We start from the raw sequence: 15,631 nt of genomic DNA, 5'->3' as shown, positions 1-15,631 counted from the left end.
CAAAGGAGGACAAGGTCCACAGATACTCCGAGGGAGGTTAGTAAAATCATTTGTGTAACCTAAGAAAAAAGAAAAACATTTTGCTAAAAAAAATTGCTAGGCTAATCAAAAAACTGAGGACTCGCTGGCCTCTGCGGCCTGGGAAGGGTTTCGTCCTTCACTCCTCCAGGCGAGTAGTCTGTCTGCTACAGATCAAGGGACTTAGGTCAGCAAGTAAGGAGGATGTTAACTTGAAGGAAGTTAACCCTTTAGAAGGCTGGGAGTCCTGTTATAGTAACTGTTACTTTGATTTAATTAACCTGTCTCAGTGTCTTTATCTACATGTAGGGAGATAATATCTGGAAATACAAAAGTTTTGTCAGTTTCTTCTTCATACTTCTCTATACTTAATAATTTCCCCAGTTGGCCAGGATTGTATACATTGTCTCTAGAACTTGCAGTGTAACTCATAAGGATCTTGATAATCAGAAGGGAGGGATTAAGGAAAACAAGGAAGAAAATTTATGACAGAAGAGTACCACTGAAAAGTGAATAGAGTTAGAGCCAGGCCATATTGCCTCCACTCCTGAAGAGTTTAGAAGTGGACCACCATAATATGTTGGGGGGTGGGGTGGGGGCAGGAACAGGTAAGCACAAATGCGAGAGTAACAGACTCCTCTCACCCACACCAGTCAGCTACAGGGAGCTGTGGGAAAACTGTACCAGCTCAAGCAGGCCTTCCTTCACCATTCTGTGTAGCACTGTGAGTCAACAATGCGGAAGAAATGAGTTATTTGCTGCTTTGAATTCTGTGGGATAAAAGCCTCCCATTTACAAATACCTACACATGATGACAATCTAGGAGAATGGCTGTTTTATTGATGTTGTCTTTGCAGAAATTTATGGAGACCGTGTGGACAGTGTTGCCTCACTGCCAATTTCATTGGCTCAAGATAAGTCCCTCATTACCACGAACAGAGTGAGGTGTCTCTGACATTGGAAGAGATGGGTATGGAAGCTAATAGGAAAATCCTGGCTTCTATCTTACTGAACAATAATTAAATAACACCAGCCTGTGCTCCATAACCCCCTCACCATATAAAAGGAGAGTCAATAATCCAAATTTCATAGGGTTGAATGAAGTAATGCTAAGACCCTGGTAATAACAACAAACAATATAACTTTGTTATAACTGTAGTTATACGACATTGGTAAGACTTAAATTTATTCTTCCTTTTTATTTTACAATAAAAAACAAAATCTAGGGCGCCTGGGTGGCTCAGTTGGTTAAGCGACTGCCTTTGGCTCAGGTCATGATCCTGGAGTCCCGGGATCGAGTCCCGCATCGGGCTCCCTGCTCAGCGAGGAGCCTGCTTCTCCCTCTGACCCTCCCCCCTCTCATGTGCTCTCTCTCATTCTCTCTCTCAAATAAATAAAATCTTTTTTAAAAAATAAAAAATAAAAAACAAAATCTAAAATACAGTAGGTTCCAAACAATGTAAAAAGTCCGCTTCCTTTCTCTGCTCCCACCCAGGTAGTGTACCCTCCAGGGGGGGAACTACTTCCATAGATTCTTGTGTAGACGCACAGTGCTACACAGAATGGTGAAGGAAGGCCTGCTTGAGCTGGTACAGTTTTCCCACAGCTCCCTGTAGCTGACTGGTGTGGGTGAGAGGAGTCTGTTACTCTCGCATTTGTGCTTACCTGTTCCTGCCCCCACGGAAAATATTCCGTATATTTGTAAATAGTTACCATTGTTTCCTCAAATATGATAGCACATCAGTTTTTGCCCTTGCCTTTTCCACATAACTATCTCTGCCAGAGTGTTTTCCACATCAGTAAATACGGTCTTACTTACCCATAATTATGAAAGTGATTTGTAGACTGTTAAGTGTTTCTGTATGTATTAGTTTTCATAAAGTCCGTATTTATTTGGAAACTAAACCGGTTCTTAAAAAGATTTCTACTTCCAGTAGAATTGATTCCTATCCCAAATTAAGTTTGCTTTCAACTCTGGACTGATGAAGCTGTACTTCAAAGGACAGTTTGTCTATTTTGACAGAAAATACCTTGTGAGGTTTGGAACAGTTTTCTCTATCCTGGTGCTTCTTAACTCTGAAATATCCTCTTCATTGTGGAATTGGCAACAGGCGGAAGTAGACAAAATCTAGTGTGTGTGTGTCTGTATACTTGTGATAACTGGCACACTTCCAATTTCAAATGGACTCTTTAATTGCCAAGCAATGAATATAGACTAGAGGACCTAATTTAATCTGTGCCATAGATGAATGTTCACTCAGCATCTGGGTTTTTTTTTTTTTTTAAGATTTTATTTATTTGAGAGAGAGAGAGAATGAGAGAGAGAGAGAGAGAGCACATGAGAGGGGGGAGGGTCAGAGGGAGAAGCAGACTCCCTGCCGAGCAGGGAGCCCGATGCGGGACTCGATCCAGAGACTCCAGGATCATGACCTGAGCCGAAGGCAGCCGCTTAACCAACTGAGCCACCCAGGCGCCCTCAGCATCTGGGTTTATAGTAAGCAGGATGAGCAGACCTGTAGGAGGTCTAACCAGCTGCTGCAAATGTAGGGCCTTAGGGCCTGATTAGAGAGGCTGCATGGACTTGCCTGCTGCATGCAAGGCGCTCCTGCTTGGCTCTCTGTGCTGAAGTCACTATCTTTTAGGCTGAACTCCAAGTTTGACATCATTTATCTACATGAACAGGTGCTCCCATAAAATGAACCACATAAAAAGCAAATGCTATGGCAGAGCTCACTGATTTCCTACTTGATGTTTTTGTAGAGGGTATGCTTGGAGGCAGGCAGGGTTTCTCCACAGTCTCAAGAAGCTGAACAGAGAAAATATAGAGATCAACATTTTCCAAGGAGAAATAGCTGAAAATTCTAGAAGGCTTTGTTTTAATTAACTTCTTTAAAAACATATCCAAATCCCTTTAATATGATTTCTCCTATATTTCGTGGTGCCAGAATTTGTTAGCATATGGCTGATATTTGGTACAATATTAGAACAAAAGAAAAGGGAAAAAACAAAAGAACAATTGGTGGAATGTATTTAAAAGGGCAAGTAGAAAGCAACATATTTAATTCCAATCAAATGTTTTTGGAGCTCTCAGTATTGCCAAAGTCCTAAGGTAACTACTGAAGATAAAAATCTCTGGAAAAAGTTCAAGAAATTGAAATGTGTCTTTAAAAAGGATGAAATTGTAGAATTTACCTAGTACTATAAAACAATGGTAATTTGTATGTCTGAACATCAGGACTTCAGAATGGTCCAACTTGTACTTGTTTTAAAATGTCTTTCTGGATTGAAAATTTTAGAAGGGTGAAATCACTTTAAACCTTTTTGTTAGAAGTATCTTATGAATTTCTGAGGACTGAATAATCTGAGGACCTATGTTCTGAGATGTCTGTTCTCAGTCACATGGTACATCATGTGGTTGGCTTCTGCTATTTATCTAATTATAGTTAAAGAATCTGATTTTAAAAAAAATTCGTATAAATTAAATGTTTAGAGGGGCGCCTGGGTGGCTCAGTCATTAAGCGTCTGCCTTCAGCTTGGGTCATGGTCCCAGGGTCCTGGGATCGAGCCCCGCATCGGGCTCCCTGCTCCACAGGAAGCCTGTTTCTCCCTCTCCCACTCCCCCTGCTTGTGTTCCCTCTCCGTATCTCTCTCTGTCAAAGAAATAAATAAAATCTAAAAAAAAAAAAAAATCTAGAGTCAACCCCTCCTTGTCAGAATTGTCCAATGGCAATTAGGATGACAAATTTAAAAACTGCAAATCTTTTCTTGTTCCAATACTTTTATCTTCAGGTACTGATACACCTCCCGCTCTCTCTGAACGACCTCTATCCCTACCTAAAGAAAAATTTAAAGTTGTCATATATTACACAAAGTTACAATAGAAATATTTTTGATGAAAAGCAAAAACAATTATTTGCACAATGTTAAATATCTTATGCTAGTAAATACACTTACAATAAGGGTAAATGACCTTTGGAAGCATGCCATTACAATGGAACTATTTTTTTGTTATCTGTTAATGTTAGTGTTTTGGTCTTATGAAGTCTTACACTGTCTTGTTGAATCAACCTTAACCAGGACAAAAGTGAGGTGTAGTTTAATGTCTGCTTTCTGGAAGGTGAAAATAGATTCTGCTTTAAATATTTACCTAAGAGAGCAGACTGTTTCCATTTCCTCTGTGAATTCCTCCTGATATTATCTATTCTTTTTTGATTTGGGGAAGAACTGGCAAGTCTGGTGTTTATTTTTGTCTCCGAGCAAGAGGCTCAGTTAGTGGCCTCATATGGATAAAAGTGAAGGCGATTTAATATGCTTAGGTGACAGGTTATACAGCTGACCAGGAGGCATCGTCACCAGGAAAAGTTATATACTCAGTAAACATCTTTTCATCATAGCCAATCCTTACGGATTAAAGAAGAGCAATGAGATTGACTTACATTGGAGATCTCTCTCTGGTATATTATGATCTCGGTGTGGTCGCAGAGCTGAAACTTTATAGTTTATATATCTAATTGCATTTGTTTCTTTTTCCATCTCTGCAGTACTTCCATGGGAACATGAAAATTATTAAAATTCTGATTATTAATATGAACAAAACAAAAAACATCTTCAAAATTAAAATTCAGAGAGAAATTGAATCCCATAACAGAGTATTCATTTATATTCAAAGAATGCTAATAATCTTCAGTCTTTGTACATGAGATCTAAAATTCAATCAGTAAATCATCTTAACAACAGAATCCAAAAATGAAAAAGCAAAGTAGATTTTTTCCAAGATAACCACTTGCTGCTACTGATGAAAGCTTGATCTATACACTATTATACACTATTGACAAGCTGCAGATGGGATTTTATAGATTTGTCAATGTAAATGTATCATCACCAAATGTTTCAGTAATGTTTTCTGTTAGCTATCACTCTTGGTTGTAACGTGAGCAAACACAGTGACTGTTCTCTTTTCTGTTGTGATAATCATGCTCCAAAGAATGAGCAGCTTTAGGCAAGGAGGTGATTCATGTCTTTATTTGCCAGACAAATGCAACTCATTTGCTAGTATGAAGTACATAGGTACTTCCTACCCTGCTGCTTACTTTTAAGTAAGCCAGCTTCGTTACTATACATGTTCAGTATTAGTTCAGATTTAGGATTTCAAGATACTATTTCAGATATAAAGGTGTCAAAAATAAAATAATGCCAGACAATATTACTTCTAATAGTTATTTTCACAAGGGACCTAACCAACTGTGTAGATCAATTCTGACTTATAGTTCTTTCCCCCTTCTGAATTTAGGGGCTCAGTGTTCTATCAGTGAGCCTCAAAGCTGCAGAAATATCTGGGGTGTTTGAGGCCAACAAAAGAAGTTCTTCCATGTACTATAAGGTGTCCTACAAGACACAGAGAAAAGGCAGGAACAGCTTTCTCGCCCTGTGTAATTAAATTTTGCTTTTGTTTCCCTGGAGTAAGCTATTCAAATACTTCCAGATGAGTTACAATATAGCACATCAAAAATGGAGGACCCCCCCCATTTGAGAGTCTGTCTTTGCATCTGATGCCCCAACTATATTGTTGTTGTTCCTCCTTTTCAGGGCTCTTATACTCTACCTTTCTTGAAAGACCTGTACACAGTCCTCTCCCTTAGATCTCAGTGCTGGTTGTTCCTGAAGATGACTGGGGATCTCTCTAGCTCTAATGGCGCCTCAAAGTAAATTCCAAATATACACGTAATGCACACGTTAAGACCCATGACCTCAGACATAATTCCCACATCTGGTTAAAATTCATCCTGTTTTTACATGCTAGGCATTATAACAGGTTTATGTACATGATTATCTGCATCATATAAAAATTGGAGATTCCTGTCTTGATGATTACAGCTTTGTAGTACAGCTTGAGGTCTGGAATTGTGATGCCTCCAGCTTTGGTTTTCGTTTTCAACATTACTTTGGCTATTCAGGGTCTTTTCTGGTTCCGTACACATTTTAGAATTGCTGATTTCAGCTCTGTGAAAAATGCTGGTGGTATTTTGATAGGGATTGCTTTGAATGTGTAGATTGCTTTGGGTAGTATAGACATTTTAACAATATTTGTTCTTCAAATCCATGAACATGGAATGTTTTTCCATTTCTTTGTGTCTTCCTCAATTTCTTTCATAAGTATTCTACAGTTTTTAGAATAGAGCTCTTTTACCTATTTAGTTAGGTTTATTCCTAGGTATCTTAGAGTTTTTGATGCAATTGTAAATGGGATCTATTCCTGATTTCTCTTTCTGCTGCTTAATTATTGGTGTATAGAAATGCAGCAGACTTCTGTGCACTGATTTTATATCCTGTGGCTTTGCTGAATTCCTGTATCAGTTCTAGCAATTTTTGGCAGAGTCTTTCGTGTTTTCTACATAGACTATCATGTCGTCTGCGAAGAGTGAAAATTTGACTTCTTCCTTGCTGATCTGGATGCTTTTTGTTTCTTTCCATTGCCTGACTCCTTTAAAAAGTTAGATACTTAATTAGGCTGATAAGTAACCTTATATGGAAGGAATATCACCCCAGAGTTAGGAGGTAAATTTCCAAACCTAAACCTTTCCACTAGTGTCCTTCAGCACAGCTGAACCTGTTTCCTCTCAAATTTCCTCTTTGTCAGATGGAGACATTGTCTTGGATATTCTTTTAGGCCTCCCTGGAAACCCCAGAACACATTTTTTTCTTTCTTTTTTTTTTATTTAATTCTATTATGTTATGTTAGTCACCATACAATACATCATTAGTTTTTGATGTGGTGATCCACAATTCATTGTTTTCATATAACACCCAGTACTCCATGCAGTACGTGCCCTCCTTAATATCCATCACCGGGCTAACCCATCCCCCCACTCTCCTCCCCTCTAAAACCCTCAATTTGTTTCTCAGAGTCCATAGTCTCTCATGGTTCATCTCTCCCTCTGATTTCCCCCCCTTCGTTTTTCCCTTCCTTCTCCTAATGTCCTCCATGCTATTCCTTATGTTCCACAAATAAGTGAAACCATATGATAATTGACTTTCTCTGCTTGACTTACTTCACTTAGCATAATCTCCTCCAGTTCCATCCATGTCGATGTAAAAGTTGGGTATTCATCCTTTCTGATGGCTAAGTAATATTCCATTGTATATATGGACCACATCTTCTTTATCCATTCATCTGTTGAAGGGCATTTAGGCTCTTTCCACAGTTTGGCTATTGCGGACATTGCTGCTATGAACATTGGGTTGCATATGGCCCTTCTTTTCACTACATCTGTGTCTTTGGGGTAAATACCCAGGAGTGCAATTGCTGGTCATAGGGTAGCTCTATTTTTAACTTTTTGAGGCACCTCCACACTGTTTTCCAAAGTGGCTGTACCAACTTGCATTCCCACCAACAGTGGAAGAGGGTTCCCCTTTCTCCACAACCTCTCCAACATTTGTTGTTTCTTGCCTTGTCATTTTTTGCCATTCTAACTGGTGTAAGGTGGTATCTCAGTGTGGTTTTGATTTGAATTTCCCTGATGGTTAATGATGATGAACCTTTTTTATTGAGGATTTGGCCAAGAAGAATTCATGCTTCCATAGCTAAGATAAAAAAAGAAAAAGAACTTATTTTCCCTGACCAGAAGATGAATCTTGCCTCAAAGCTTCTTTATTTTTAATTTCTGAAGGTATAAATAATATGAAATATTTCATTATAATTCCACTTTAAACCATTAATGAGCATTGGTATAAACCTAGAAATGTTAGGAACTTTTATCAGCTGCCAGAAACCAATAGTAAGTTACAATGGAAAAACACATTTCCAACCAGTCTGAAACAAGAAATAGAGTGGTATGATCTCAAATATATAAATCCATTAAATGTATGAACCAACATACATTGTTTGGAGTGTTGTGGAGGCCATTAAAGAGGAACTGGCTAGAAATAAAGTCCTGAAACCTCCAACCACATCTATTCCTTTCCATCTCATAGTCAAGAGAATGAGAGTCCCAATGAGGAATTAAATGAGGGAAATAGGGCTTTGGTTTGTGTTTGGAAGGGACTGTTTATGAAATCTGGGGGCTTTCAAGGGGCACATGGATAGATCTTATCTTATTGATTGGATTCTCTTTCTGTCTTCCCAGACAACTAGATGTCCATTAGTCTTGGAGTTTTGAATTTGTCTCTTATACCTAGTCTCAAACGTTGCAATTTTTGATCGAACAATTGCCATATAAATGCTTGCTACCAGAGTGTGACTATATCCTTAAGCCATCATAGTTATTTTTGCTTTAAATCTATCCGGGGGGGGGGGGGGGGTGTGGTAAAACAATATTAGTGTCTACATTTCTCACTTTTTATACCTATAAAGTAGCAGATGAAAGAAAATATTACTTAAGTACCATGCTATTAAAGTTCCCCATTTTGCCTCTTCTGTAGGAAATCATGAGTTAAGATGCACTCAGCATAAGGATATGTAAGCTTTACTTAGGTCTTAGCTCAGAATTATATTGGTTTGGCCAAAAGCCTAAGCAAAACTTTTAGAACTGCTAAAGCAAAGATCTATTTTGATATTTAGGATTACTTATAAAGTCAAAGCAGATTAGAGTAATAGTCTGTGAATATGAGAATAAATGCTTCAGTATAAACTTAATCAAATTCATTTTTATAATAAAAAATGGCTGTTTTGGAAGCAGTCTAGAAAAGACCTAATTATTGATATGTAGGCTTTATAGCTTTTAATTGTTCTAGAATTATTACAAATTCCACCTAGGGGTGCCTGAATGGCTCAGTCGGGTAGGCATCTGGCTCTTGATTTCAGCTCAGGTCATTATCTCAGGATCGTGAGTTTGAGCCCCATGTCTGGCTCTGTGCTCAGTGTGGAGTCTGCTTGTCCCTCTCCCTCTCCTCCCCTCCCTGTTCTCTCATGCTCATTCTTGCTCTCTCAAAGTCTTTAAAATATAAAAATTAAAAAATCCAGTTAAAACCACTCTCCTGCCCAGAAAACATCAGATGGTTTTAATTAATATAGCAAAAATGAAAAATAAAATGTGATGTTCTACAGCTCATGGATTCTATAACTGTAGATTTATAGGGTTGGAGAACATCTGCCTTTGTCCTGAAAGGAAAAAATAAATACTGAAAACATGGGTCTGAGCTTGGAAAATATAAAACTTGTTAGGTTAGTGATCAACTATGGTTATTTTTAATTATTCAATATCAATGAGAAAGCTTCTCTTTTCCAATATAGCAAGAATTTCTAATCTATCACAATGATTAATACAATATTTTCTTTTATTTAGAATGGAATCAGTTTGAAAAACAAAAATTTTATGGTTTCTACAATTCACTAACTGCATATGTCACAATTTTGAAATGATTCTCAGAAGGTTAAGTGCATATGTATGTGATTTTTAATTCTTAAGATTATTATGGCCATATGAAATAGACTAGTTGAGGCGGCTTCTTTTTCTACCATAGCACAAAAGGGGAAGAAAGTTTTAGAAAAATTTCATGAGGATTCCATTGCATTAATCAACTAATTTGTTCATGTGTTCACTTAAATATTAGACATCACTACGTGTGTATTGCTGTAGCATTCCATAAAAGGTTTTGGGTTCCAGGGCAGCCTCAACCAAGTTACTACCTTTTGGATAGCTAAATATCTAAGGGGCTAAATCACTATTTGTATATTACCATCCTATCAAGAATCTTCAATTGTGGAATTCCTACAAGGGGTTTTAAGAATTCTTGTAACCTGCCAGGAGCAGGTTTCAGATTGGGAAATCTTATCAACAGTAGCTAACTTAAATCCCATTGTGTGGTAGAGTTTTCTTACTTAAAAATTCCTTGGCTAATTGATATTAAAGGTAGATTTTACTTTTTATTTAATATAATTTAAGTTAACTTTAAAACATTTAGAGAAGATTCAACCTTTATAAATTAGTTTGCTAAAAAAAAACAAAACAGAAATTAAAAAGGTAAACACATCCTTGACAACTGGTCATTTTGCAATATTAAATGTCAGTTCAACCTTGGGGATTTTATCTTCCCAGAACTTATACAGAGAGATTAATGAGAATAAAATCACTTTCATTTCTCTTATCCAGTATGTGTAACATGATTTTCCAGGTCAATTATTATTAATTTTTGAGGGGCATTTAAAAATAGACCTGGAAATAGTAACTAAATTCCTGTAGTTAACTGTACAATTTATTGAAAAGAAACCAAGAAAGTTGTTAAATACTCCTCAAACATCTGCATCGTGAACATAAGCAAAATATTTTAACTTCCCTGAATACAGTTTATAAAAGCAGTTGGTCACTTCACCTATTGAGCCATGCAGGCGCCCCAATGCCTGCCTCTTTAAGCTCTCTTCAACAATCCTCTGGCCGCTGCACTGCGATTTACAGATTGGCCTTGGCCTTGAACTTAGGCAAGGCCTTGGTTGCAAAGAGGCTGAGGTACTGGTCAAAAACCAAGACAGGGTTGATCACTGGGAAAAGCATAGTTATCTAAAAGCCAGAGACAACATGGAATGGGATCTGTTAAATAAATCGTAAATCCAAGATACAACATTAAATATATAGCAATAGGTTGACTTGGAGGTTGAATGACTGAATTTTAAGCCTCATGTTGATTTTCTTTTTTTCCCCCTGCCTAAAGCCAGACTGGGTTTCCGAGACAAGGCTGCTCTAAACCTGCTAATAGGAGCTGAGCACACTGCACCTATCAGTAAAAAATGTATGCCATGGTAAGTAATTAGGCAGAGTCTAATATTAAGTCTGCCACCTCTGTTCCCTACCAGCACATTCAGTCCTTCATTATGCGCAGCCCTAATCATGACTTCATGAGGTGAGTTTAAATACAAAAGATTAAATACAAATCAAAAGATTTGTGGCTCGGGCACCTGGGTGGCTCAGTCGTTAAGCGTCTGCCTTCAGCTCAGGTCATGATCCCGCGGTCCTGGGATCGAGCCCCGCATCGGGCTCCCTGCTCCGCGGGAAGCCTGCTTCTCCCTCTCCCACTCCCCCTGCTTGTGTTCCTGCTCTTGCTATGTCTCTCCCTCTGTCAAATAAATAAATAAAATCTTTAAAAAAAAAAAAAAAAAAGATTTGTGGCTCAGTCGGTTAAGTGCCTGCCTTAGGCTCGGGTCTTGATCCCAGGGTCCTGGGATCAAGTTCTGCATCATACTCCTTGCTTAGCAGGGCGTTTGCTTCTCCCTCTGCCTGCCGCTCCCCCTGCTTGTGTGTGTGCTCTTTCTGTCTCTCTCTTTGACAAATCAAATATTTTTAAAAAGATTTGAAATAAAGTTGTGGTTTTGAACGGTTTTTGTGATGTCGCCTTTAAAGCTCAATGCTTAACATATTTTTCTTGAGTCTCTGTTATCATCTGAAAATCCATTTTCCCAGATGTGGAGGGGAGAGGGCCTGTCTATAACTCTCCTCGCTGCAGTGTGCACCTCATTTCCAGCATATACCTACATTTCCGGCTGTGTGGTCTACATGAGCATTGCTTTGTCACTTCTCTACCAGCAGAATGTCAAAGTATCATGTACCCATGGACCTGGTGGTGCTACCATCAGGATGCACAGATTATGCAAAGAAAAGGGGGGGTATGCAGTTGCAGTCATCTGCCTCCCTTGCTTTGGCACCCTGAGTAAATATTCTTTATGATTTGAGAGGAGACCTATTATGGCAACACTACAAACAATCAGCATGGACCTTTTATGCTATTTAGACAGTAGCCCGTGAGCTTAGGTTATGGGCTAAAGTCAAGTCTAATCAAAGTGTGTCCTTCATCTTGTAGTTCCATGGCCAGGGGCACTCAGCAGGAAAAACCTGGGAGCTATCCCATCTCATTTCCTCAAGGATGGGACTCTGAGAAGCAGAAGGGATCTTGCCAACTGCTATAGGGATGTGGGTTTCATCAAGCTAAGAGGATTACTCATAACTGAATCGGAGTCCAAACATCCACATATAATCCATGAGCTAAGTGTTCAAGTTTCCAAAGCAAAGATAAAACATGCACAGAGTCCAAGATTTTAAGCAGTTAAGGATTTAGGTTTAGAAAACCCAGAAGGTAACCTCACATAAGTGAAGTTCAAACAGGAATGGAAAACCAATCTGGGATCATCCCAGGAAGCAGCATATAATATGGCCTGATAAACCAGAATCATTTTTAGGCCAAAAATGTCTAGTTGCCTTGTATTTAAACTCACCTCATGAAGTCATGATTAGGGCTGCACATAATGAAGGACTGAATGTGCAGGTAGGGAACAGAGGTGGCAGACTTAATGTTAGACTCTGCCTAATTACTTACCATGGCATACATTTTTTACTGATAGGTGCAGTGTGCTCAGCTCCTATTAGCAGGTTCAGAGCAGCCTTGTCTCGGAAACCCAGTCTGGCTTTAGGCAGGGGGAAAAAAAAAGAAAAGCAACATGAGGCTTAAAATTCAGTCATTCAACCTCCAAGTCAACCTATCGCTATATTTAATGTTGTATCTTGGATTTGCGATTTATTTAACAGATCCCATTCCATGTTGTCTCTGGCTTTTAGATAACTATGCTTTTCCCAGTGATCAACCCTGTCTTGGTTTTTGACCAGTACCTCAGCCTCTTTGCAACCAAGGCCTTGCCTAAGTTCAAGGCCAAGGCCAATCTGTAAATCGCAGTGCAGCAGCCAGGGGATTGTTGAAGAGAGCTTAAAGAGGCAGGCCCTGGGGCACCTGCATGGCTCAGTGGGTTAAGTGACCAACTCTTGATTTCAGCTCAGGTCATGATCTCAGGGTCATAAGATCAAGCCCCAGGTCAGGCTCTGCCCCCAGTGGGGCCTGGGCTTGAGATTCTCTCTCCTCTCCCTCTGCCCCTCCCCTTGCTTACATTCTCACACTTGCTTGCTCTGAAATAAATAATAAATAAAATCTTTAAACAGAGAAAGGCAGGCATTGTGTTGACATAGACTTACGAAATATCATTTGGTGTTCTATTTCCCATATAACAAATGTCAAAGCCAGCATATTACCTTGGTTTGTTTGGATATTTTGTATGTCCTATGGGTCTGCAGTTTCTCCCAGCATCTGTACCTTCTGTTTATTTCCCCTTTATATGAATCTAAGGATAGCCTCCTTTCAAATAACTGCACAAGACCAATGTCTGTATGGCCTAATGAATAATGGAATTTATTACATTGCTATTCATAAACTTTCTCATGTTTATTCAAATACTTATTGGGGAACCAATTGTATAATAACAGGGATGAAAAGGTGAATGTTCCCTGTCCTTAAGCAATTTACATTACTGTAAAAGAGGCTTAGAAATAATTACGTTGCAATATTACAAGTGTTTATAAAAGTGATAAATAGTATGGAGTGGCAAAGGGGTTTACCAGTTTTCGCTGAAAAGTGTGGTACCAATAAATGTTAACTATTTTGTTTTTAGCTCAGTTCAATTTTGGGGGTGGTAATCAAATGAATTAAAGAACCCCAGTATGATATATCTTTCTTTATAAATCTAAAACCTATTGCCTTGCAATGTTTTTAAAGGTATTTCAGATTTTCCAAAATGACATGCTAGGTTGTTGCTATGCTTGTGATATCCCAGTAATCTTCTCAGCTTTAAATATACCATTATCCAATATGATTTCCATGCTTCCTGATATTTTTGAAACTATAGTCAAGTCCAACATCCTCAGCTTTGTTATAATGAGTGAATGAAATATTTATAGAAAACAATGATGAACTTTTGCATATTTTAGTCACTCTGCTCAATTTAAACAATATTTTCCTGACACACTGGAAGAGATTTATCAGCATAGCACATACTGAACCAAGTTGATACAGCAGTTTTGCCCTAACCTTTTCTAAATTGCCTTATTTCTTAAAAAAGTTTTCTTGCACTTCAGGAGACAGGCAACTGTGTGAAGTCGTCTCGGAGCAGACTGAAAGCCCCATCCTAAGCAAGGCGCCTGGTGACCTGAGTTAATTGGATACCCACCCTGAGATCTCTGTATAGTGAAATGTGTTAATTGCATTGCCTTATCACAACATAATGATGCAATTAACTTGTATCACCAGTGTAGACTGTTTGTTAACACACATTTTATTTCAAAGATATCAATACCCACAAAGGCTGGCACACATTCTGTCTAGCAAGCTTTGACGTATAATTGTGCTGAGATGTGCTTTTTAGGGGATATTCAACCTCTAGTGACCATGATCTTTGCGGGGGAAAAAATGTTCTCAGCATGAGGGGTAAAGGAAAATGACTCTCTTGAAAAATTTAACCAATTTACGCCCTTCTTTTTTTTTTGATTCATATATAAAATATTTTTTCTTTTATTATGTTAGTCACCATACATTACACCATTAGTTTTTGATGTAGTGAGCCATGATTCATTGTTTGCGTATAACACCCAGTGCTCCAATTTATATCTTTCTTGCTCAGCAAATTTATATCCGCTGATCCTAGTGTCAGCAAGCCTTTTCTTCCCTCGTTCAGCACACTTGCTCTCAGGCTCCTGCACAACTGCCTTCTATACAAGTTATCAGTATCTAGGTAATTAGAGGGATATATATACATACGTGTGTGTGTGTGTGTGTGTACAGGCTCTTGCCATTTACAACAATGTGGATGGACCTAAAGGGTATTAGCTAGAGGACTTTAATTTCTTTTTTTAGTAGAACTGTAGAGAAAATTAACAGCAATATCCTGTATTTGTATGGGTAGTAAATTTGCCATAATTCCAGAATCCTGAATATCCTCTCTCTGTGGGGAAAATTAAAACACAAGTACAAAAGTCCATCTTGAACTTGTTTCTTCACGTAGACAAAAGCATCTGTATATACCCTCAGACTATTATAAATTGCCATAATGTCATAGAATTTTTTTTAAGATTTTATTTATTTATTTGAGAGAGAGAATGAGAGAAAGCACATGAGAGGGGGGAGGGTCAGAGGGAGAAGCAGACTCCCCGCCGAGCAGGGAGCCCGATGCGGGACTCGATCCCGGGACTCCAGGATCATGACCTGAGCTGAAGGCAGTCGCTTAACCAACTGAGCCACCCAGGCGCCCCATAATGTCATAGAATTAGTGAGCAAGAAGTTTAGGGTCCATAAGGTCTGTTACCATAATGTTCATTCCCTATTGTTTTGAGTAATTTGGTGCTGATAGTAGTGCTAAGGATAGTAATAGCATACCTGAGGTTAGCATCTCTTTGTTCCAGATGCGGAGGAAGATTCTGTAATCATGTGTCTTCTGTGCCCCATCCCCTTAGACAGTTTAAGCAACTACATTATGCATTTTCTCCTTTCACTATGATTTATTTTAATATAATGATGTTGATATCCAAAAGTGAGAACCTCCTCCATCTGTTTTGCATGACGACTGTGTGTTCAGTGAATAGTCTTGGGTGGCTAAAGAATCTAAGGAACTGCTCCATAGATGAGCCTTGCCAGACGCTTGCAAATATCCAGGTGTATTGTAAGTACTTGCTATCTCTTTTTATCAGTTATAGATTCATATATACTTACAGACCATTTAAATTCTGCTTTTGGGAACACATAATTTTTGGAATTTGTTTGATCAACTTTTCTTTTTTGATTAAAAAACAAAACAAAACAAAATACTTAAAAT

Source organism: Mirounga leonina, unplaced genomic scaffold (genome assembly GCF_011800145.1).
Source record: "Mirounga leonina isolate KUSES-001 unplaced genomic scaffold, KU_Mleo_1.0 Mir_82, whole genome shotgun sequence".
Classification (NCBI taxonomy): Eukaryota; Metazoa; Chordata; class Mammalia; order Carnivora; family Phocidae; genus Mirounga; species Mirounga leonina.
Note: the sequence above shows the minus strand (reverse complement) of the source record.